General features: G+C 42.1%; 1 protein-coding gene across 5 annotated transcripts in view; it reads right to left on the bottom strand.

Annotated features, from left to right (window-relative positions):
• The window catches only part of CDC42EP3 (CDC42 effector protein 3), an 88,183-nt gene that overhangs the window by 25,397 nt on the left and 37,283 nt on the right, over nucleotides 1–25,503 (bottom strand). Inside the window, exon 1 of one of the 5 annotated variants that reach the window (XM_029593806.1) lies at nucleotides 18,603–19,024. The exons of 3 other annotated variants lie outside the window; for them this stretch is intronic. The gene's annotated coding sequence lies outside the window, so the exon portion shown is untranslated. Of the gene's footprint in view, nucleotides 1–18,602; nucleotides 19,025–25,503 lie in introns of those variants that run through there. One more of the 5 variants, XM_029593805.1, reaches the window with a different exon arrangement.

Raw genomic sequence — 25,503 nt, 5'->3', positions numbered from 1 at the left:
ATTAACCCCCCAAAAATCCTGGCTTGACACCCCTAGCTGACCTAAAAACAATGAGGTCCATATTCAAAAGCCATTTAGATGGTTAACATAATAGTTATACGTCTAAATGGCTTACCCGGCTATATTCACCCTTTATCTGGCTAAATTCTAGCTGGCTATTAAGTTAGGCGGCTATAATTTAGCCAAATAAATTAGGGCTGGTCCAGGGCCGTAATTGGGAGGAGTTGAATTAGCCAGCTAAGTTAACCAGCTAATTCCAATATTCAGAGTAAGCTGGATGACTTAGCTGGCTAAGTCTGGTGTGTCAAAGGACTGTCTTAAAGTTAGCCGGCTAACTAATTAAGATAGCCAGCTATATTCAATAGTGTGATTGCACTATGGAATATGCCTCTAAAGTTAGCTAGATAAGTTTATCTGGCTAACTTTGCTATCTGGATTGTGTCTGTATATAGTCCTATATATGAATAACCCAAAAAAATCTCCAAACAGAAAACTTCCTCATCAAGCTTCCCTCATGGCTGCATGAAGGGATGCACAAAGGGGCAGGTACTGTGGTATGGCCCTTTGGCAAAAGGCCCAACCCCAGGCTTGATTCCTCTGGGGGAACAGTGTCTGCACTGGTGATGCCATCTACCAGAAGGGATGGAGCCAGGATCAGCAGGGCAGGGCAGGAAATCAGTGAGTCAGAATACCAGAAACAGGCAGGGGCACCCTGAACCAACTCAGATTTTGTCAGTCTAATTTTTCTTGAGAAGAACGTTCTAGCATGCAATACAATTGCAAAGTGAAATGGAATATTATTATATAAAAGAGGTTATATAATAAAGCTCACATGCAGGGTAGTTGTGCCCCTCACTCTTCAGCAAGAGTAGTATTCTGTGTGTATGTTTACTGTGCAAAAGGAAAGCATCAATATAAGGCTATTGTAAGCAACAGGTTTGCAAGTTATCTTGCTGAGAAATAAATATTGAGAACAGAGTTCCATCGGTAACTTTTTAACAACTGTAAGGGGACCTATGGCATATACTAACAGTCTTAATGGGTGGTGACAGGTCTAGGCATCCATCCATGTGAGAGACCTTCAACAAAGGTGACCATAGTCTTGAGAGATTTTTGAAAATCCCAGAGACTGCACAGTTCCATGAGACTCTGCTGTCCAGACCGCAGTGCAGCAGCACTGTGATGCCATACTCAACAAGGCTGCCTGCATTGGAAACCTGCACTGATTTTAACATACACTGTAAAATAAAATAACAATGTATGTATTGTATAAATATTAATTATATGTGCAGCCGCGCGCATGTTATAAAATCCGGGGTTGGCGCGCACAAGGGGTGCACGCTTGTGCACCCTGCACGCGCTGAGCCCTAGGGGAGCCCTGATGGCTTTTCCCGTTCCCTTCGAGGCCGAAATCGGAGCGGCCTTGGAGGGAACTTTCCTTCCGCACCCCCCACCTTCCCCTCTCTAACCTGCCCCCCAGCCCTACCTAAATCCCCCCACCTTTATTTATTTTTTTTATGTACGCCTGTCTCTGGGCAGGTGTAGGTTGCGTGCACCGGCCAAGTGCCAGTGCGCGATCCCCGGGCCCAGCGGCAGTGGAGAGGCCACTGGCCACTCCCACGCCCCCTGACTGCCTCACCCATTTTTTCAAGCCCCGGGACTTACACGCGTCCCGGGGCTTGCACTCGGCACGCGCAGGAGCGGGTTTTCAGGGTTACGCATGTAACCCTTTTAAAATCCGCCCCTATATATCTTTACCCATTACGAATGGTCTTTCTTGTATGGGTCCCACCCTATGGAATTCATTACCATTTGAAGCCCATTTGGAATTAGAATATCTGCATACCATGCCAGAGAACTGGTTAAATCATGCTTTTTCAAACAGACATTTGCTGGTATTCGATGTCAAGCTTTTATATACTTGATGGCCTGTTTCTTTTGTTTAATGCATGTTCTATGTGTTTTGTTTGATTTCTGCCATGTTTTTTATCCATTGATGCTTTGCATATATTGAATCATCATGTGTTTATTATATTTACAGATTGTATTTATGTTTTTATATTATCTATTGTGAGCTTGATTATGAAATAACGGATTGCAAATGTTCCAAATAAAATAATTATAGTATCTTTGAATTGTAACGGTGTTTCAGATGGTAAACACCCTTCAGAGTTGATATTACATCCCAGAGTTTTTTTTTTTTTAATGGAAATGCTATCTGCATCTGTAAAACTAAAATACTGTGTCCAGAAATTTTACAAGTAATGCAGTTAATGGTAAACATTTTTGTCAGTTAACTTTTTCTGGTAGGGATTAATTATGTAGTAGGATAGGTCATTCTCTCCTATAGGAATAGATTTAAATCTGGTTAAGCCTAAGGATTAAATTAATGCAAAGATTTCACCCTGTTGATAATATACATGGCTAGTCTTCATAAGAAAACGACCACAGTGTTAACATGCCTACTGCTTTTCAAGAGGTAGCCAGGTCTGGGGCACAGCGGAGATCAGAAGTGAGAATGAAAGGCTTGGCTAGAAGCTACACAACTCAAGTTTAACAAAAAATACCATTCAAAAAGAAGACATACTGTAAATAATTTAATTTCATCTATGCACTTAAAACCTAAACAGTAAAATTTACCACAACGACATGCATTTTACCCTTTCTTGGTTTGATGGGATTACAATAGTACATCCTCTCCTAATCTTCGTGACAATCTAATGCAGGGTTCATCTAACATATAGACATATGTCTGTCTTCACCAACATGTTTGAAATTAGATTTAACACTTCAAAATGAATTGCTTTCAACCATTCTGGAATGCCTTTGAAACTGGTTTCAGATATATTGTGGCAGAAGTTAATGAGGGTTGTGTCATAGTGGAAACAAATGTTCTTATAAAACTGACATGAAAACATTAGAGTGATGAGTCAAACCACTCTTTATGAATCCATGGCCCCCCTTCAGGCTAAAAGGGGGAGGGGGGGTTGAATTAATATGATCCAGATATCAACCCGCAGCAAAGCATGCAGTGTATGCACACCACAATCACCCGAGTGAATCAGTTTGCCATTCCTGAATGAACAAGTTCCTTCCAGACGCACTCACCTCAGCCGAGTTTGATAGTTCACCAACAGAGGACTATTTCACACCATCAGAGGGCAAAGAGCATTGGGCTAATCCTCCCACTGATGCAGAGTCAGCCTGTATGGGCAAGAAGGAAGCACCACTCCCTGAATTACTGCTCTTCAGTGGTGATTTTCTGTCAGATCATTGCCGGGTCACCGATGCAGAACCTTTTTCAGCTGCCTCCCTCTTTCCCATTGGGAAAAAGTGGAAGACGAGACAAGAGTCTGCTGCCAGACCCGAACCTGGTACCTTTATTATTTAGAAAATTACCACTGCACCTCTTAGACCGTCTTCTGGGATTACAGAAAAAGAGAGAGGTAACACTGTAGCAAACCACAGCCCTCAGCAGGAAAAAAGGAATTTCCTATAATTTAATGACCCTATTAGAGATGCCAACAGTGACCTATCACTGGCAAAATATCCCACCTGAAAACAGACCTAAAACTACCCCTGGAGGTCTGCTTTGTGTGTAAAAGTACTATTGGTTGGTTTGCACTGACTTGTATGGATACATGTCCTGCACACTTAGGACCTGATGTTCTAAGGCTTTTCTCCCATTCTCTGTCTACGGGAAAAATGCATAGCAAATGACCCGCTTAGTTTTAGAAATCAATCTTAAGGTCACTAGTAGCAATGCTAAATAAGACCCCCTTTTCCCCCCTGTACCCTCTACTTTAAAAAAAGAAACTCTTCACTATTCTTAATAAAAAATACTTTAATATTCGTACAACTAGCAATGTAAGCCACCGTTTTCTCACTTTAAGGCATGGTCCATTAATTACATTTACCAAAAGAACTCGAAGATTTAAAATGATACAGGCGTTGTTTTGTTTGAAACTGCAACAAGAGCTGGCTAGCAATAAAGATGATCCTTTGAAACAGTACCAAAGCCCCAAAGGAAACATTTCTAAATTAAAATTCTAAAGCACTGTAGCCCCATTAAACGCCATGAAATCAGTTGTCAACCCCATTCATGTTACTTCACTGGTTGCAAAAACAAAGATGGTAAAGTGATACCAAAGGATCTTTTGATGGGAATTTATCATTTATAAGTAATGACAGCTATGTGAAAATGCCACTTTACTTAACACTAGTTATATAAAATTAAAACCAGAAATGTTCTTGAAAAGCAAAGATGCTGAGACCATAAGTGCAGCTTTTTGGAAGTTTCTAGTAGGTGAGGATATAGGTTGGACATTGGTGAGTGTGTTTTTTGTGTCAGTGTTAACAGAACTGTAAACTCTCCAGCATTTGGCGGGAGACCCCCACTTCCACAGAACATCTCCCGTACTACTGCCCAAGCTTAGGCAACAACACTCCAAGGCACTGAAAGAAGGAAAATGGCAGGATTAGTGACATTCACACCCTAAGGGCTAGATTTTAAAAGCCCTGCTCGCGTAAATCCGGGAGGATTTATGCGCGCCGGCGCGCCTATTCTGCATAGGACACCGGCGCGCGCAAAGCCCTGGGATGCGCGTAAGTCCCGGGGCTTCGCAAAAGGGGCTGGAGGGGGCGTGTCCGGGGGCTTGTCCGGGGTCGGGTCAGGGGGCATGGTGATGGTTCAGGGGCGGGCCGGGAGGGCGGTCCCGAGTCCCCCGGCACTGCGGCCTGTGCCGGGGGATGCGAGGCAGCACGTGCAAGTTACGCCTGCTTCAAGCAGGCGTAACTTGCCCAACAAAGGTAGGGGGAGGGGATTTAGGTAGGGGAAGGTGGGGGGACGCGGAAGGAAAGTTTCCTCTGAGGCCTCTCCGATTTCGGAGCGGCCTCAGAGGGAATGAAGGCATGCTGCCGATTTTGCGTGGCCTTGCGCAAGCCGACCCCTGATTTTATAAGATACGCGTGGCTACGCACGTATCTTATAAAATCCGGCGTACTTTTTAAAGATCTACCTCTAAGACCTTAATTTTTAAACAGCCTCGCAGGTGCACATGTGAGCATGTATGCTGGCTTGCTCCAATGGACATAGCCATTTTATAACATGCGCGCGCAAATGCCACCTCTACCACATAAGTGGGGAGATTTTAGTAGACACGTGCAGACGCAATTACCAGTTTACCAAGTTTGTTCCCAGTACACTCAAGTAAAGGACAGGACTTCCTAACACCCCAAGTTAACTAGCCTACCTTTTACCCTGTTAGCCCTACCATTAAAACCCCACTAACCTCTTTAGGTTTCTTGTTTCAGGATTTACATGCCATCCATAGCAGAAGTAAAGTTAAGAGGTAAGGGACCCCAGCTCGCGCTTGTGTGCATAAATACTTACACACAGATATTATTGAGAAATGTAGGAATGCCCATCCCCGCCCAGATCACTCCCTCACCCGGCCCTTTTTTTTTGCAAAAAAAAACTTGTACATTTACCAGGAGATATGCGCGTACTCACATGCATTTTAAAATCCACGTGGCACGCACCGGCCTGACGTCTGCACCTATCTCCTGGCTTTGGCGCATATAGGACTTTTAAAATTCACCTTTAAGGCTTCAAGAGAGGAGCAGCAGGAGCAGTGGCGTTAACAATCCAAGGCACTGAGTGAGGACCAAGGAAGCAGGAGTAGAGAAAAACTGAATATTCTTAAGGCAATGCATGAGAGGGAAAGCACCAGAAACAGTGACATGAAGACTGGCATGAACCACCCAAGGCACTGTGAAAGGGACTGGGAATCGGGAGCAGTGATATATACTGCAGCATTGTCTGGTTGGTACTTCCATAGACTCTGTTTCTCCAGGATTAAGAGAGCTCCCAAACTTCTTCTTAAAGCACTAAAGAAATTTTACTTCTCAACAAACAGGTTCTTGTTTTTAAATAATATAAATACAGCTTTTATTTAAAGTTTGTAAATGTGAGAAGGAAAAAGGACATGATGGTATGCTTTTAACCCATGCTGGTCACTGGAAGGCTGTTTGGGAATCCAGCCTAAAATGGGTGGAGTACTCCATGGAAGGATAAATGACAGATGAGATCAATAATCAGCAAGTACCGTAAGGGAATTTGAATAGACCTTTGAAGACAGCAGGAGCAGAAATGAAAACACCTACAGGCACCAGGAGAAATGCAAAGCAGTAGGAGCACTGACATCAACACCCAAAGACACCCAAAGCTGATTGCAGCGCGACATCAATATCCCCCATGTCACTGATTGAAAGGTAAGAGAAGAAGGAGAGCGGCACCACAATTTTAAGGCATAGGGTGCAGGGTGATGAACCGAGCACAATGGCATGAAGACTCAAGTGTGTAAAGTATTGAATCAGTTTGGTAATGGTATCAACATGATTGATATGACCCAATAAATTATTAAAGATAATGACAAAGTACACTGTAGGCATTCAGAGGCCTGAATCTGAATAGCTTTATATAGGTGCAACCATATACCAAATGAGACCAATAATCAGTAAGCACCATAAGGGAATTTGAGGGCGTGAAACTATTAGCGGTAAACAAGTAAGGTCCATGCTGTATGCCTGGAGACATCAAACCGATAGTATGGCTGGACAAATCGGGTTAGCAAATAGCCTGTGTCATGTATAAGCAATCCTGACAACCAAAGTATTTACTAAAAGTTAAGGCAGTAGGCTTGGAGATAAAACCAAGGTACCAAGAGAGGGACCAGACAGCAGGAGCACCGGCATTAAAAACACCAAAGCATGGGGTTCAGAGCAAGGCAGCAAGAAGAGTAGCATCAACACTCCAAAGCACCCAGTGTAAAACAAGGCAGAAAGCACAGTGGCATCAACAACTTAAGACATGGAGTGAGACCGGAAGCAAAGTGACACAGAGGTTCCTTGCGCTACAGCCTGCAGTACAAGCTGTAACATTCCAGCAGAAAGAGCAGCACAGCTGGGCTGTCCAGAACTGTGTACTGAACTACTGGCTGACAGCAAACTTCTCAGGTCTTTTTGTAAACTTTAAATATAACTTCACAAAGAGCTTCACAACCTTTCTCTAACTCCCAAAATCTAACACAGGAAAAGCGATTGAAAATGCTGTGCATATTTTGCTTTGGTTTTCAACTTAAAAAAAAAAAAAAAGGAGAATTGAAGAAGCACCCTGATACTGGCTGCTTGGAAAGCTGCTTCCACATGATTGGTCTTTCTCCTTCCTTGCCTCATCCCCAGCCAGCTTCACTCTTTCTAACTTGAAGGAAAAAAATGCATTGCTTCACTTCTCCCATTGACTCTAATAGAAACGAACAGAAAAAGATTCTGGAACTTTTGTGTGCCTTGTTATTTCAGTTTGGTTGCAACAAACCAAAATGAAACAACTCATTTGTTACACTTTCCCATTCAGATTCAAATAAACGCACAGAAAGAAGAGAGATGGTAGGTTTCTCTACCAAGAGTGTGTCTCTTCAGCATGGTTATACCAGGGAACACAAGGAGTTGTAAACAATTTAAAAAATATAAGCCCAACTTTACTTCGTCAGCTCATTAAAAGATTGCATCCTTTATCACTATGCAGGAACTAGAGGAGAGATATCATACAGTTAGCATACCTATCTTTAGATATTTGTAGCTGAAGGAATTGTTCTCCAGGCATCCCTATAAGACTAGTTGTTGCAGGGAATTCATGCCTTTTGAGAGATTTGCTATCTCCTCTCTTGTCAGCAAAGATTTAATCTATAGATCAGGAATAGACAACTCCAGGAACAGGTCTTATTTTTAGGATATCCACAATGAACATGCCTGAAATATATTTGCATGCAATGGAAGCAATGCTTGCAAATATATATCTCATAAATATTCATTATGGATATCCAGACTGCAGCACTTGAAGACCCAAGTTGCCTACCCCTTACCCTAGAATATATCATATTCTGTTAGGAACGACAGTAAATGCCTTGGATAAATATACATTTATTGGTTTGTTTCTGCAGGAGGAGCAATGGGTGGGGGCGGCTGCCCTAGGTGTCAAGCCCAAGAGGGCGTCATCGGCAAGGCTGCTTTTACCTACGGGCATAAGCACACATGGATCTGCCCCAATTACTCCATTGGCCAGTGCCCACAATCTCAGCCTTTCGCTTCCTGCTCCAGCCCCTCCCCCCCTCCGGCATGCAATGAACTGGATGAGGGTGGATGTGAGCCTGGAGTAGAGAGAGAGCAGGGTGCATAGCAAAGAAGAACCCTCTCTAATCCAGCCCCTTTCTCCTTTCTTGTGCCTCCCTCTCCTAACTGCAAGGAACAGAAAGGGGTAAGGGGGGGGGGGGGACGGGGGGGACTGGAGAGGATAGCAGAGCAAAGAACAATTCAGTTTGTATCTGCATATTTCTATTTTGAATTTGGTGATCCCTTATTCTGTATTTGGTGAGGGTCTGCCTGTGTTCTATATGCGTGAAGTATTCTGCTCGCATAGCAGCCCGGCATGCTCTGCTGTCCCAGGCGAAGATGTATTGGTGCTTTAGGCTCAGGTGGAATATTTGCAGTGTTGCCCTTTCATGCAGAGTTATTGCTCTTTGAGTTTTGGGAGTTAATGCTGTGTTGGTATGGCAGGCTTGCTACATAGGTTCTGAGTGAGTTTCTTTTTGTAGGGTTTTATGTCACTTCACAAGGTGCCTCATAATCGAGGGATTTGGTGTCACTGTAACTGAATGGCAACATAATTTGAATGTTTTTCCTATGATGGAGTAGTAAAAGGAAGAAATTCCAGTTCCGCCCAGCCACCCATTTCAGAGATTACTTCAACCAAGGCAGTATGAATGTCGTTTAATTGATAAATGTAGGTATTTCTTGGGATTTTTTTTTTTTTTTGCAGTCTATTTCCAAAATTCACAGAACACATATTCAATCAGCTGCTGTAACATGATTTCTGAAACATATATTTTGAAATAGGAGGATTCAAGGCACAGAGTGGATTGGAGAGAGAGGGGGGGAGAAAAAAGAGGAGATGCTTTGCTCAAGCTGCCGCCACTATATGAGCAGCTGTGCCTTTGCTGCTAAAGGAGAAAGCGCTGTGTCAGAGCAGACACTGGTAAGTGAAAAGGGGGAATAGGCATAATTCTGTATATATATATATATATATCTTCCCTGAGCGCCGAAAAGGCCTGGCCCCAGCTCTGATTTCAATTACCCTAATTGCAACATCGACTGGGTGAATATTTAATCAATGCATGTCAGAGAGTGCTCTAGATGTCATAAATGACTAATTCATAGAGCAACTGGTCCTAGAAGCAACGAGAGAGAGGGGCTACTTTAGATCTAGCTCTCAGTGAAATGCAGGCGCTGGTACAAGGGGTAACTGTAGTGCAGCCATTTTCCAACAATGCAATTCATTGGAGATAATCACTGGAAGGAAGGGCTAACAAAACTACTGTGGGAGCATAAAACTTTAAAAAAGGGGAAACTAGATAAAATGAGAAAGCTAGTAGTTAGAAGGAAACTAAAGATCAGCTGCAAGAGTTTAACGTCTGCATGAGACATGAAGACTGGATGCCCAGATAAGTATTCCACAAATTTATAAAAATCAAAAGAAGAGCAGTCATCTGCTAGCACTGCTAAACGGTGCTGTAAAAGTGCTTATTAAAGTCAAAATGGCATCCTTTAAGAACTGGCAAGCAGGACGGCAAAATGTCACATTAAACATAAGACATTAATAAAGCAAGCCAAGAGAGAATTTGAGGAGAGGCTTGCCAAAGAAGCAAAACTAATATTAAAGCTTTTTCAAGTACTTTGAAAGCAGATAATCTGCAAGGGGGTACACGTAAAAGAACCACTCAGGGAGGGTAAGGTTCTAGCAGACAAACTAAGGGGGGGGGGTCAATATTCATAGCCATTTACACAGATAACAACCGCATTTATCCATCTAAATGACAAGTTTCTGAATACTGAGCTACTTATCTGATAAAATCTAGCCTGATTAAAGAAAAAAAAAAAGAGGCTTTCCAGGGACAGTTTGCGGATGAGTTACGTTTGCCAGATAACTTTAGACCTGCTTCCATCGCTGCTTCTGTCACCAAATATATTTTGAATATGGACATCTAAATGAATTCTTTGCTTGGGTTTTTCCTGTAGAGGATGTTGGGGAGACAGCTATGCCAGAACCATTCTTTATAGGTGATGATTTTGAGGAATTGAAAGCAAGTCGGTAAGAATTTGGAATAGGTGCTAGAGCAAAATAACAGATTAGTAAATAGTAGCAAATACCTGGACTTGATGGGTTTTAATCTCAGACTACTTTTATTTTACCCTGGTTGTTTTTCTCCTGCTTCTTTGTACTTCCAATTCCATTGGAACCAGGAGTGGGATCCTAGCACCATTGATTTTTCCCCCCCTATTTTGTATCTTTTCCCAACTTATATTTAGTCCAGTTATTGGAGCGATGGTCCTGGGCTGGTGGCTATATGGTGGGGCTCCTTCTGGAACAACTGCAATCAGAGGTTCTTGATCTTGCCACTAGTTGTTGCCCTAAGTGCTGACTGCCCTTTCCCTAGGGCTGTGAATGCTGTCTCCACAGCATCCCCAGCCTTGGCTGACCTGAGGAGCGGAAGACCCAACCTGGGGATTGAACCAGGGATCTTCCACATCCCAGTGGGCAACATTTACCAACTGAGCCTCCAGGCTGGTCCCATCCTGTGCTTCTATGGGAACTCAAATACGAAACTGCAGACCTGCTACTTGTAGATGTCATCTATCATTCAAATCTGCTTCAGTAATTAAGGACTGGAGGATAGCCAATGTCAAACTAATTTTCAAAACAGGGCTCCAGTGGCAACCCAAGATACTAAAGACAGTGAGAACCTGATACCTTTAGGGTTAGGGTGGAAACGATGGTTAAAAACAAAAATGACTGGTCAAATTGATAAACATGGAAGAGCCAGCATGGCTTTAGAAAGGGAAGTCATTCTGAAAAATGTGAGCTGGTCAATGTCGTGTATTTGGATTATCAGAAGTCCCTCAGAGAGACTCCTCAGGAAATTAAAAAGTCATCATGGGATAGATAGCAATGTCTTACTGAGGATTAGTAACTGGTGAAAAAATGAGAAGCAAGGACTAAATGGGCAATTTTTTCAATGAAAGAGGTAAATACTGGAATGCCTCAGATATCTGTACTGGTCCCAGTGCCTTTTAACTTGTTCATTAACAATTTGGAAAAGGGAGCAATGAATGCAGTGATCAGATTTGAGGCTGACACAAAATTATTCAAAGTAATTAAACCAAAGCAGACTGAGGATTTGCAGAAAGACCTTGCCAGACTGGGAGACTGATCATCTAAAATGGAAGATGAGATTTAATGTGGACAACCACAAAAAGAAGCACATAAGGAAAAATTATCCTATGTATGCACATAATGCTGTGTTGCATATTAGGGGTAACCTCTCAAGAAAAGCATCTAGATTCTTTATGCACAAAACGTTGAAATCCTCAACTCAGTGCATGGCGCTGACCAGAAAAGGAATCATTCGGAAAGAAATAAAGAATAAAATGACAATATCCACATCCTGAGTACTGTGTGCAGCTCTGGCTGCCCCATCACAAGAAAGAGAGGGAGACTAGAAAAGGAACAGAAAAGGGTAAATCAAATGGGATGGACCAGCTTCCTTATGAAGACAGGCAAACAGGCAAGGGTTCTTCAGCCTAGAAATGAGTAGACTGAGAAGGGATAGGATAGAGGTTTATAAAATCAGGAGTGGGGTGACACAGGTAAATAGGGAATGATTACTTACCCTTTCAAATAGCACTAAGAGTAAGACTACGGGGAAATCCCATGAAACTAACAGGCAGCAGATTTAACAAATTGGAGTAGATATTTTTTCACTCTACAAACAATCAAGCGGTGGAGTTTGTTGCCAGAGGTTGTGTTCAAGGCATCTAGTATAATTCAGTTTAAAAGGGGTTTGGACATTCCTGGAGGAGAAATCCATAAACAATTATTAGCCAAGTAGACTTGGGAAAGCCACCGCTACCCCTGGGAGTGAGGATCTACTCTTTGGGCTCTGCTGGGTACTTCCTGGTGACCTGGATTGGACAATGTTAGGGACAGGATTGTGTTTTGATGGACCTTTGGTCTAACCCAGCATGGCACATCCTATGTTCTTAATTACAGAAAGACTGGACTGCAGCCAACAGGATGATGACCTTAGTTGCCTCCTTGTAACAGAGAGATGTAATATCACTAACCATTGGAATGCAGCAAATAAGCCTTCTTTAGTGCAGTTGTTTGAAAATGATTGGAATGTTTACACAATGGAAAAGCTCTAATTTTTAGTTAAAGAGCATCACCCAGATGTTTTTAGGATTATGGAAGCCTTTTATGGATGCCTTATGTGGCCCTGTTTCAGGTAATTATGACATTCATGTTATATTTGCTTGTTGTTATAAGGTAATAGATCCTATTTTCTCACTACAGTGTCGTAGGTATATACAATGTTCCATTCCATGATGGATGTTGTCATTTGTTTATTGCATTTCTATAGCTGTATTATTTTCTGTTTAATTGTGATATTGAACACATTTACAAAGTTCTGGGAGCTGTGTGCTGACTGGAAGCATTATCTTTGCTCATCAAGAAACAATGGTGTCTTTAAAATGTGGTACAGAAAATAACTGGAAAGGTGAGACAATGTGGATTAGAAGAAATAAGGACAGACTTCTCAAAAATCCTTTAAAGATTCAAATAAACAGCTGTTGGCTATATGGGGGAAATTGGGTAGTTACTAAGTGCACGGATACTTTTACTGTATGTATTTTGTAACTAAATTTCCAAGGCAAACAACATGGGCAGTATCCTTTGGAAATGTCAGCTAGCGTAAATTAGGTATACTCATAGCATCCATGTATTTTGCTATTTTGGGAGGGCTTGGGGATGGTGGAGACTCGGAGTAAGGTTGAGCGTGACCTTTTGAAAATGCCATGCACACATGCAGTTTTACAAACACTGCTATACACAGCTTAGAACAGAGCCTGTAATTTGCAGTTAATAAATGTTTTATTTCTTTATTGCTTGTTGATTTTATAGATAAATAACTCCCATAGGCATGCCCTTTTTTTTTTTAATGTAGCTAAAAGTCCATGTATTGTGAACCCCTCATGTACTTTTTAGTAAGCCTAAAAACAGGAGTGCCCCAAGGCTCAACACTGTCCGCGACATTATTTAATAATCTACCTACTACCTTTGTGCCATCTACTGGTAGGCCTGGGAATCATACATTACATTTATGCCGATGACATTCAACTAATCTTACCAATTGACGACTCATTTGAAAAAACATTAAATATAGCCAACATCTATCTGGACATAATAAAACAACTTCTAAACCAAATGGAACTAGTCATAAATACGGAACGGAAAAACATTGATATCATTCAAACTCCAATTACACTGAAGAACAATTAAAAAGTAGGATTAGTCGAGAAGGTAAGGTACCTTGGTGTAATAATAGACACAGAACTTAGTTTGAAACAACACATATCACTTAAGGTAAGAGAAGGCTACACTAAACTAATGGTCCTAAGAAAACTAAAACCATTATTAACATTGTCAAATTTCCGAACTGTTCTACAGGCGCTGATATTTGCAAGCACCGACTACTATAATGCCCTGTTCTTAGGTCTACCATACACAACCATAAGACCACTTCAAATATTACAAAACTCTGCTGCACAAATACTTATAGAAAAAAAAAAAGATCACATTACTGAAACACTAGCAGAATTACATTGGCTACTTATTGAACAAAGAGTACAATATAAAGCACTCTGTACAGTACATAAACCACGATGAAAAAGTGGAGTGGCTCAACACAGCACTGCGTGATCACGTCCCACAAAGAAATCTCGGATCAGCTAACAAAGCCCTCCTAACTGTCCCTTCTGTGAAAACAGCAAGACTTACACAAGTGAGGGATTGAGCACTGTCCCTGGCAGGACCATTACTATGGAATAATATGCCCCTTGAAATAAGATTACAAAGCAATTACAAACTACTCAAAGGAAGTTTGAAAACCTGGCTTTTTAAACAGGCGTTCTACAAAGCAAACTGAGAATAAGTTGAGAAATGCAACTGGCATTATTGCACCAACAACCAGCACTCAATTTTAATTTTAATTAATAGTATACAGCACACTTTTTGAAAAGGACAAGATTTGTGACATTCACTCAAATAGTTTTTATTTTGAATTTTGATGTAACCGAAACTTTTTGGCACCATTATACATGTATTACCTAGTTCTCTAATGAACATATCCATTTGTGCCTTTTTGTAAACCGTTGTGATGGTATCTAACTTAACGATGGTACAAAAAAGATTTTAAATAAAAATAAATAAATAGCAGCTCTGAGAAGGGCAACTTTCAGACAAGCCAGTTTACCCAGGTAAATCAATCTTTTTTCCTGCATAATTACTTTGAAAATGCTGGAAGTTCAATGGCAGAGAGTAAACATGTTTTTTGCAATGGGAAGTCTTGCCTTACCAATTTATTAGATTTCTTTTTAAAGTATAATAAATAATGTACATGGATACAGTGTATTTGGATTTTCCAAAGGCATTTGACAGTCCCTCAGAGACTCTTCAGGAAATTGGGAGGACATGGGATTGGAGGCAGTGTCCTCTTATGGACTGGTAACTGGCTTAAAGACTGGAAACAGAGGAAAGGACTAATTGGGGTCTGTGCTATTTAGCATATAAATGAGCTAGAGAAAGTAACAATGAATAAAAGGTGACCATATTTGCAGATGACACAAAATTGTTTCGAGTCGTTAAAACAGCAGTGGATAGTGAAGACCTGAAAAAGGACCTTTTGAGATTAGAAGACTGGGCAGATGCAATTTAATACAGACAAGTGCACAGGGAATAATAATCTCAACCACAAGTACACAATTCTGGGTTCCATGATAGGAATCATGACCCAGAAAAAGTCCTTTTGGACAATACCTTGAAATCTTTGGTTCGGTGTGCGGCAGCAACCAAAAAGGCAAATCCGCTCAGCTGGGCTCAGGTGCGCTGAGCGGATTGTAAAAGCTGGAGAGATACACACGTTATCTCCCGCAGTGTGCACATCTCGAAGGTTTTCAAGAAGGGGCGGGGCACAGACGTTTCCAGGCGTGAACCTGAGACGTGCGCGTAATTACTTATGTGATCTGGTGCTCGCTGAGGCCCCCTCCTGCCCAACTTTACTTCTGCCATGAATGAAGTGTAAGTTAAAAAAATAAAGAAAAATAGGCAGATCTGCGAGGTTCTAAGAGTCGGGGGTCGGGGATAACTGGGGGGGAGGGGGGGAGTGAAGGCTTTTAAATTAAGGGGATGGGGGTTTGGAGGACCTCTCTCTTAACTGGGCGAAATGGGGATGAACTGGTAAAATTGGGAAGAGCGTCGGCATGCGCTCCTTTTAAAATCCGCTGCTTTACGCGGAAGCGGCGGCATCTGCGCGCACAAGTGCGTGCTCACTTAAAATTTGGCACACACGTGCACATGGCCAGGCTATTTTATGAGCGCATAGGCGCGTGTATAATATAAAATGGCTGCGTCCTTGGATGGGGGCCAATGTACATACACCAGTGGGCGTCCACGCGCCGGTTTGCAAGTTGCCGTCATAATGAAAAAGAAAGTCCCCGTTGTGGGAAATAATATACATTAAGGCACAATGTGGTTTGGTAGTTTTAAGGAGTCCCTCCATTTTTTTTTCTTTCACTGGTACTGTGGGTCTGAGTAGCCACCGCTTCCCAGGATGTCCTTTTCTAAATCCTATTCCATGTGTTTAACCCGCACCCTTGCATGGGAAGCGAGTGTCCGAAACTTTGCCTACGCTTAACGCACAAAAGCTTACTGGTGGATATCTTGCTGTTAATTAAGGGATCCAGTTCCCAAGGGCGCGGGCACCTTCACACTAGCATCCCATTAAAACGCCACCACTAACAGCAAAGAATCCCCGAACAGCAGCTAATGTGCTTGGATCTATTTTATTAAACAAATATCTAGGCTAAGAGAAATCGGGAGGCTTTTGTACAGTCTCTAAAACTAAGGCTGACAAGAGAAAAATCACTGAAGTTTCTTCCCTTTATATATTTTCACTGTTTGGGGCATTTAGAACAGTACGGGAATACCGCTAGAGTGCGTGTTAGACTGCAGGCAAGCGGCGCATGTGCTTTCGAGCCAGCGCTGCAACAAACATCCCGCCCTCTCCTACCCCCTGCCACACACACACACACCCTTTCAGAATATACGTCAGAATTTATTTTTTTTTTTTAAAACAAATGTTGAATGTTTTCACAGCCAAAGCGTGTTATTCACGTGACTTGTCTCCCTTCCTAAAACAACTATTTATATAAATGCAATTTCAGTCTGTGACGCAAATCTACATCTAATTTAGCTGCTCCTGTTACGTTGGGTATATTTTTTAGGTGAAGTGAGGTCAGCCTTCTGAGTGCCTCACAGTTAAGTGGGACAAGAGCCTATTGCCCTATTTGAACAGCATCCTGTAGGAAATCTGGTGTGATGTTCTTACATCACCTCCAGTTTGACCGGTTTTAGTAACATCGTAAATTAGGGCACAGAGGGAATAATCAGTCCATTCAGTCTGCCCAGTTATTATCCTCTCTGGTTTTCCACCACCTAGTAGATGAACACATATGCACATACTTAATTCAACACCAGCTCCCCGCCCGTTTCTATCACCACTCTATCAGTGTTAAGCATTAGAACCATGGTCAGCCACTGCATGCAGGTTACTCCAGCCTAACTGGAAACTTGGTGCACTGATATCAGGGCTGCCTGTAACCATGGCCGCACCGTGACAGCTGCTGCTGATGTGAGGGTTGTAACCATGGCTGCTTGGTGCAGGTTGCCCCAATTGTTCTGAAAACCTAAAGCAACTGTACCACCATTCTCTGCCCCACCAGCTTGTATTCTCCTTTCCTGAGCCTTCTAAAATGTTATATAATTGAGAAACACTAATGTTACCTCCATTTCTTCTCTGTTATCTGTTACGCCACACACTCACACACACACACACACACGCACACCTGCTCTTACCACTGCACTGTCTCCCCTGAGCATGTTTGAATTCTGTCATGGTTTTGGTTCCTGTCACCACCTCTGCATGTAGTAGGGATGTACATTTCTTTAAAATGAAATAAGAAATGTCAATGGTATTTCCTGTTTCATTTTATTATGTTTTCAAAATGAAGTGAAAGAAAAACCAACAAAATTTCAATGGTCTTCTATTTTGTTTTGGAAAAGAGCACTTAAAACCCCCAAAATATCTATCTTCGGTGGATGGGCGGCCTGCCCAAAACCTGCCCCGAGGCCCCTCCAATCATCCCCTCTCATTAAGCTACTGGGGTACCCAGTCCCCACTTACCCCTCCCAGGGGGATTCACTCCAGCAATAAAGAGGCAAAAGGGATGCCCACGCCCCCTGCCCCCTCGGTCATCTCTTAAAAATGGCACCAGACAGCCCTGAAACTGTCGCCATTTTGATATTACCATAGCACCAGTCTCAGGGCCAACTGGCACCATTTTAAAGAGACTGCCAAGGAGGTAGAAGGTGAGTGGACATCCCTTCTACCCTCCTTTTATTGCCCAGGTCCCTTATGGATTGGGTAAGTGGGAACTGGTGTGGTTACCAGGCCTGGCACCATTTTCAAGTTGGGAGGTGGGGGTCCCTCCTATTTCATTTTTTTGGTGGTTTTTTAATGTTTGTTTTGTGTTAGTAAAGGAACCAAAGCAAAATAAACATTAAATGAAATGTTACTCAGAGGGGAAAAAAATAATCTCCAAAAATGAAAAAAAAAAGATACATATTTTTGGAGGCTGCACACCTTTCAGCAAAGAAACATTTTCTCATGTTTCCTCTGAACCTTCCTCTCTGCAACATGAATCATGACCATTTGTCCTTGAATGCCCTTTACTGTGGAAAAATTCCACTTTCCCCTACTTTAATTCAACCTCGTAGGGTGAGACTTATCAGTAGCCTCAATGCATTTAAATGCATCACATTAAAAGGTGGATAACGTTCTGTTACGGGGCTCAGAATGCAGTGCTGCAATCAGTTAGTTTCAATGGTCTAGCTCAAAATAGCCTGCTCTCTGGCAGATGACTTTCTCAATGCTGTCCTTAGCTACGTAGCTACACAGCAATGTTAACGTTCAAGTACAAGTTTATTTATAAACCGCTTCACTGCCACCCACCATCGCTCCGCTGCAAGTATGCAAATATGCTGCCAAAAAAATTCTATGGCTAGGCAATTTTTTTTTTTAGCATACGGCCTTCAATTAGAAAGAGTCACCCAGTACCAATTAATATGCAAAATCCATAGCAAAAGTGTTATGCTCAGCATGTATGTTGTAAGATTCCCCTTCTCCCACACAGCAAAATGCAAAACCACAACACATTGTCCCTTTCTATGTGCTAATCCCTTAAATTGATTCCAGGCATTTTCTAGACAATTAGGCTGTGCTCATTCCTGATATCATGAAAATGACAATTAGTGAACATTTAAAGGTTTTTGCTGTATGTTTTATTGATATTCCTAGCCTTTAAATACTCACATGCAATGCTGAAGATTAAAAAAGCAAAATAGCCACAGCAGCAGCAGTGGTGCCAGCTGATGCAAAACATCTTTTCTCTCAGTGACTCACAGACCTACCCTTCCTTAGAGCTAATCCATTGCTAGGAATCCGAATTGTTTAAGCACAATTTCCGGGCCTGTGGCTCTCTGCACCAGCCTGTCCTCAGCAGACTCCTTCTGTTCCTTGTCATCAGAAGAACTCATCGCTCTGCTTCATTCGGCCCCATGCGGAAGCACATTTATTCTCCTTTTTTTCATCAGAACGGTGCTTTGTTTTGGGATGGAGAGAGCCGGCCTCACTGAATGCGACCAGGCGGGATCCGCGTGCCCTTTCTGCAGAGGGAAGGAGGAGGAAGACGCCTTCTAGTCTGTCATAGGCTCGGATGCAGCAGCATCCCTTTCACCACCTGTGGTAGTCTGTCAGCTCTCTAGGGCTGCGCCCAGCAAACCTTGCAAACTAGATGGTGCTTGTGGATGAGAGCAAGGTTACTGGTGCCATCTACTGGCTTGGATTAGAATACCAATATTACCAATTCTGCCTGCTTTCAGTTATAAAGGTGTTATTTTTCAAACTGCTTTCCAAAGGAAAAGAAGGCTTATGAGGTTGCTCTGTGTGTGTATCTGTCTGTTCCCTTAATAAATGTTGTGTTTGGTGTCTAAAGTCTAAACATACCAAATTTTAAGGACATGTGGGGGGTGGGGGGAGAACATGGCAGAAAGAGATACGAGTGCCCAGGGAGGTTATTTTCGGATTCATGCATATCCATAGACCATGGATGCATGCACATGCACGACAGGATCATTAGTTCTGGGTGGAACTTCCGGTTTTCAGCCCAGACCTGATCTTCTGGCTCTCAGATCTGTTTGCACTTTCCAGTTTAAGACTATTATGTCATTTATTTTTTACATTTTCACATGAATGACATACAGAGTGACACAGTAGCCCTTTCCTATTGAGACTGTACTTATGCTACATCATTTCCATCCTTGGCCTTAATGTGTTCCTTTTTAGTTGTCCCAAGCAAGCTTGAATCCTGTCACTGCTTTGATTACTACAACCTCTGCCTAGAATAGACAATTCTAGGCATGAATTAGCCTCTTAATGAAATAGTATTTCTTCTTGATCCCTTTGAGTCTCCCTCTTTCATTTTTCATATTATGACTACTTGTCTTTGACCTTATTTATGGAAAATACTTACTTGTACCTTACTGATGTTTTCTAGATATTTAAATGTAGGATGACCATATAGCTCCATGTCAAGGGGGACAAGCCAATCCAATCCTGGTTTTACCCCACTGCATTCATAGAAATGTAGTTCTTATTTCTCTTTTGAGTTCCATAAGAAAAGCAGAACCATGTCTCATTGCATGCATTGGGGTAATATCAGAAAAAACAAAAGGAATTCCTTGTGTAACTGCAGAATGTGCCAATTATCGAAGATTACTTGTTTCATCTTGCTTGTCATTGAAGAAAATGGTAGAACACACATTTTCTTCAATGACTTGCAAGATGAAACAAGTGGTCTTCGATAATTGGCACATTCTGCAGTTACACAAGGAATTCCAGAGCATCCCTAGATTTACTTTCACCTGTGGGACCAATCTACAAGATCAACTAGTCCACTCTGATTTCTCCATCCGGAATAAATTACCTACAGTGGGTTCACATACAGCCTGTGGTTCTTGTACAGTCTGTCATGTCATGATACAGACCTCGGCAATATTTTTTTCTAAGTTACAACGATCAATTCTCTTGAAGAATACAACAGATTGCCTCTCCACAGGAGTGATCTATATTATTCAATGTCCATGTAATTTGTGGTACATTGGCAAAACCAAACGTGCCCTTAAAACCCGACTAATCGAGCATCGTTCATGCATTATTATAGGTCGACTGACAGCCCCACTTGTATCACATTGCCTTGAAAGCTCCCATTCATTTGATGATTTGAAAGCTTGCGTACTGGAACAGCTTCACCCTACTTGGCGAGGTGGAGATTTCAATACCCTTTTATTACAGGCTGAACAACACTGGATTCATCGTTTAGACACAGTTGTTCTTGCCAGTTTAAATGTTGCGCTTGAACTTAATGTCTTCTTATAATTGTCCCGTCTTACCAGCTTCATGTACGTTTCCCATTGGCAAGATTATACTATTTTCTGTTTCTAAGGTAACTTGACGCTCAGAAGTCAAATGATGTTATCACGTTGACAAAAGTGCGGGCTATTTAATTCTTCAAACTGGTTTGATGCGGTCTCTGTCCCGATTCTTGGAAACTCTTTGAGACCTGGCGTTCAAATGAAGAGGTTTGCTACACCACTCTAACAAAGCTAAGTGTTGAAATCACTCATGTTATAATATGTCTGATAGCCCTGTGTCATTTATTTACAGATCTTTCCAATAGATACATTATAGTAACAACGTTACATGACTTTTGATGTATTGACTCCTGAAGAAGCAACTTGGTTGTTGCAAAACCATGGCCGTTGTCGGGTCAATTTTCAAACACTCTCCTACGGGCACAGTTGGACAATAATTCTTGCTTAAAAATATATTCTAAAAATTGTCTGAAGCACTGTTTGGTGATCCTTTATAGCCTTTAGAACCGCAGATGATTGAACAGATCGGACGGCTTTGAATTTAGCAAAGCACGTTGCCAGGCTTGCTGATGCGGCTCCTATACTTAGATTGAAATAAACTTGTCAAGTTGGTGATGAGCGTCTTTTGAATAAGCACATTGGCGGATTCCTTTTGTTTTTTCTGATATTATACACGCAGGATCGATTTTGGCTCTCTGTTTTGTTTACATGCATTGGGGGTAAACCAGGAGCTGGTTCAGTTTTTTTCCCCTTGACAAGGAGCTACTTGGTCATTCTACATGCAAGGTAAATTTTAAAACAAGGATGAAAGACGCTCTTATGTTCCATCTCACACCCAGTGAATCCAATGGGGTAAAACCAGAGCTGGATTGGCTTGTCCCCCTTGACATGGAGCTATATGGTCACCCTATTTAAATGGCAGGTATTCTGAGAGATTTTTTTATTATTATTATTTTACACCTTAATAGAGATAGTTGTTGAAGGCAACCTACCTAGAATATATTCTGTTATGCAGTTGTAAAGTTTGAATAGCTGGAAAAATACAACTGGTTAAAAGAGATTGCAGTATTCTTGTAACTAGTTAGTGTTACAAATCCAGTCCTGCCAAGAACCAGCTTATGCAACAGCATCTTTAGTTTAAAAAAAAAAGTAACTCACAAAAAACCAGAACAAAAGAATTGTTTGGAAATGTCTCCAGTGTGATTCCTGCATCAGAAACTTCAAGTGATGACACATTTCTGTTCATGGTTCCTAAAGACTTGCTTTTTTCTATATATATTTTGGTGTATACTCATGGTGGTCACATTAATACAGAAGCAACCTTTCTATTGAATCTCTATCCTGAAAACTATAGTTAGAGTTTTCACCTGAGAGCATTTATACAGTGTGATGGATGAGGCCAATTAGCATGTAGCATACAAGATAAGCAAAAGCAAGATGTACAAGTGAACTGGAGAAGGTCTTATAGGAGGTGAGGGAAGGCGCTGTATTGTATAACTTGATCATAGATTATACCGTTTCTGAATTCGTACATAGGGACTCACTCTCTATGAGTCTGTGGCTTTGTAGAAAGGTTATGTACTTAGAGGAGGTGACAGGAATGCACAGCCATGTAAGGCTGCTGCTATGGGCTAATTCTCCTGGCATAAAAAAGCAGGGGCCCCTAATGATCTGTGTGAATGCTGTTTACTTTTCAGGGTTAGGAAGGAGACGTTCTACCTCTCCTGTCCATAATTTGGCTGGTGGGAATGCCACAAGGTTTTTGAAGTTTTGTTAAAGACATTTTGGGATTTTATCTTTTGGTATTTTTCTGGTCCTTGCTCAAGGAGGGATTGTCTCCCTGCACCCAGGAAGGATTAGGATGAAAGACGCTCTTATGTTGCATCTCACACCCAGTGAATGGACAGGGTGACTCTGTTCTAGTGACTGAGCAATTATGAGAAGAATATTTTTGTCTTTTTGTTCGGGAAGAAGTTTGCTGCCGTCTTTCCTGCCCCATAGTGCTGAAATGAGAAGATTTATTTTTCTCTGATGCCTGGATTTTTCATTCTGAAAGATCCAAAAGGTGCCATCTGGAGAAGAGAAGTGAGAAAAATATGTTTTCATCTGTAAATCCTCACCAGATGAGAGAAGAAGATTGGAAGTTGGGAGTTTCGAGAATTTGAAGTCATTGGGACCTCAATTATTGCTAGAAAGGGACTTCAATAGGAGAAGCCTGGCCCACCTGGCCATGGATGGTGAGACTGTTTCAAGACTCTAGTACCAAGGGAGCAGTTTGAGAATAACTATGGGACATGGATGTATCTAGAATAAAGTATGCATGATGCCAGTTAATTGCAGTAAAAAGGTGGAGAACCAATGGCAACATAAACCGGAATCCAAAAAACGAAAGATGTTGCCAACTATTTCAAGGGCTGCCTTTCTAGAAATTCACATATTGATATGCCAAGCTGGTAGTTTTATTACAAACTTCAAAGCATGACATAGATAGTTGGACCCCCGACACCCGAAAGCTGTGGTGGGAGGGATAGAGCCATCAGAAAGCGCCACATTCTGAAATGTGAAAGAGGTATGCGATAGGAACATGGACTCCCAGGAGGATCTACCAACAGTGTGCCCAACACCAGAGAGATCTCACAAAAATAGTTGATAACTTCTCCCATGCATCTGACAGTGTTGTCAAGTCTTAACTACAACTGAAATCCATGCACAAAATGCATTGCCAGCTCTTTTAAGTATATGATTGTTCAACTTTCCCCTGCTCTGAAACTTTTCCTCTACTCGATACGCTTTGGAGTAGATTTTAAAAGAAGTGCGTGTGGCCTACATGTGTGCGCGCTACCCAGCGAGCGCACATTACGCCCAATTTTATAACATGCACGCACAGGCACGCGCATGTTATAAAATCGGGGGTCAGCACGCGCAAGGGGGTGCACAATTATGCACTTGCGCGCACCGAGCCGCGCTGCCTTTCTCCGTTCCCTCCCCCTAACCTCTCTCCCCTAGCCCTATTCTAAACCCCCCAAAATTATTAACTTACCTTTTGCGCCGGCAGCTTGCCGGCACGCGATCCTCCGACACAGCGGCAATGGCCGCTCTATCGGAGGCCTCTGGTCCCGCCCCACCCCTTTAGTAAAGCCCCAGGACTTACACGTGTCGCCGGGCCTTTTTAAAATAAGCCTGGCGCACGTAACCCTTTTAAAATCTGGTCCTTTGTCTATTGTGGTTGATTAGTCTCCATGACTTTTGAATATCTCTGGTAGTTATCAAGCTAAATTTTGCCCTAATAAAGGATTATCTGGATAAAATGTAGCCAATAAGTTAGGGGCATTTTGGGGGTGTCCTGAGACAAGGTTGATTTAGCAAAGTAGCTTATTCGGCTAACAGATATATGGAGTTAGCCAAATAAGTTTTCCAGTTAACTCTAGATATGGCCATGATCAGGCATAAAGTTATCTGGGAATATAGCCAGTTAAGTAGTGATATAAATAAAAAAAAAAAAAATACGCAGCCTAGCAGACTTATATCCCAGTTCCCCATCCCCCACCTCAGTGCCAAAAAAATGGCCAGAATCCACCCCAAGCCCCTCCAAATATAGATTTACATGTTAAGGGGTGTGGGAGCCAGTCATCACCCCTGCCCTATTTGGTTGTTCCTGGCCCCTCTTCATCCCCCACCACTCCCTCCCACTCACCCAGCAGCCTCCCAAACCTCTTTGGCCACCGGGATCGCGGTATTCTCATACCACTCCTGGCAGTTTACAGTGTCGCTCTGACAGCAATGTTGGAAGCCTAAGCTACCAGCGTTGCTGTCATAGTAATATTCTGTTTAAAGATTTACTTACCTGAGTACTTTCACTTACCATAGCATTTTGTCCACCCATCCCTGAAGACCTTAGTTTAAAGCCTTCAGTAGGTCTGCCTGTCTGTTTTGGGAGATACCATGCCCCTTCTTCAACAGCTGGACTCCATCTCAGGTCAGAGGTCCTTGGAACATCATCCCATGGTCCTGGAAGCTGACACATTCTCATCGACACCATCTATGCAGCCATTTACTAATCTCCAGAATGCGAGCTTCCCTGCCATGGCCTTTAACCTTGACTGGAAGGATAAAGGAGAATCCCACCTATGCACCTGCTTCACCTTGTCTCCTAGAGCCATGAAGTCACTTTTGATTCACTCTTGTATCTAGCAGTATCATTTGTGCCAATGCGGATAAGCGGCATCAGATAGTGGTCAGTAGACAAAAGAATCTGCTGCAATTTTCCTTAAAATTGACAAGATTTGAAGCATATTTTGGGGCTAATGAGCAGAAATTCACCTTTACTGCACTGTTTCAGAGGAGAATCAGGCTCACGGATAAATCTCAGCTGGATCTACAAAACTAAACTAATCTAGTGGATGCCTGGAATCTCCTCCTGGAGGAGGTGGTAGAGACAAAAAATGGTAACAGAATTTTAAAACATAGGATAAACCTAAAGAATCCCTAGAAGTCTATATTCAAAAGCATTTAGCTGGATAACTCAGAAGTTTTACAGCTAAATGAAGATGTGGATGCTTTTCAGGCTTAATTCTACACTGATAATAAGTTAGCTGGCTAGATTTTAGTCGGATAAGTTAGTAGCATTCTGGGAGCATAACTGGGAGGAAATGAGTTAGCCAGATAACTTAGCCAGCTAACTCTGGTCAGCCTGTAGAGTTATCTTAAAGTTAGCTGGATAAACTTTTCCAGCTCACAATGTGGCTATGTTGCAGAATATATTGGCTAAGTTAGCCTGCTAA

This window comes from Rhinatrema bivittatum, chromosome 3 (genome assembly GCF_901001135.1).
Source record: "Rhinatrema bivittatum chromosome 3, aRhiBiv1.1, whole genome shotgun sequence".
Taxonomy (NCBI): Eukaryota; Metazoa; Chordata; class Amphibia; order Gymnophiona; family Rhinatrematidae; genus Rhinatrema; species Rhinatrema bivittatum.
Note: the sequence above shows the minus strand (reverse complement) of the source record. Positions and strands in the feature narration are given on the sequence as shown.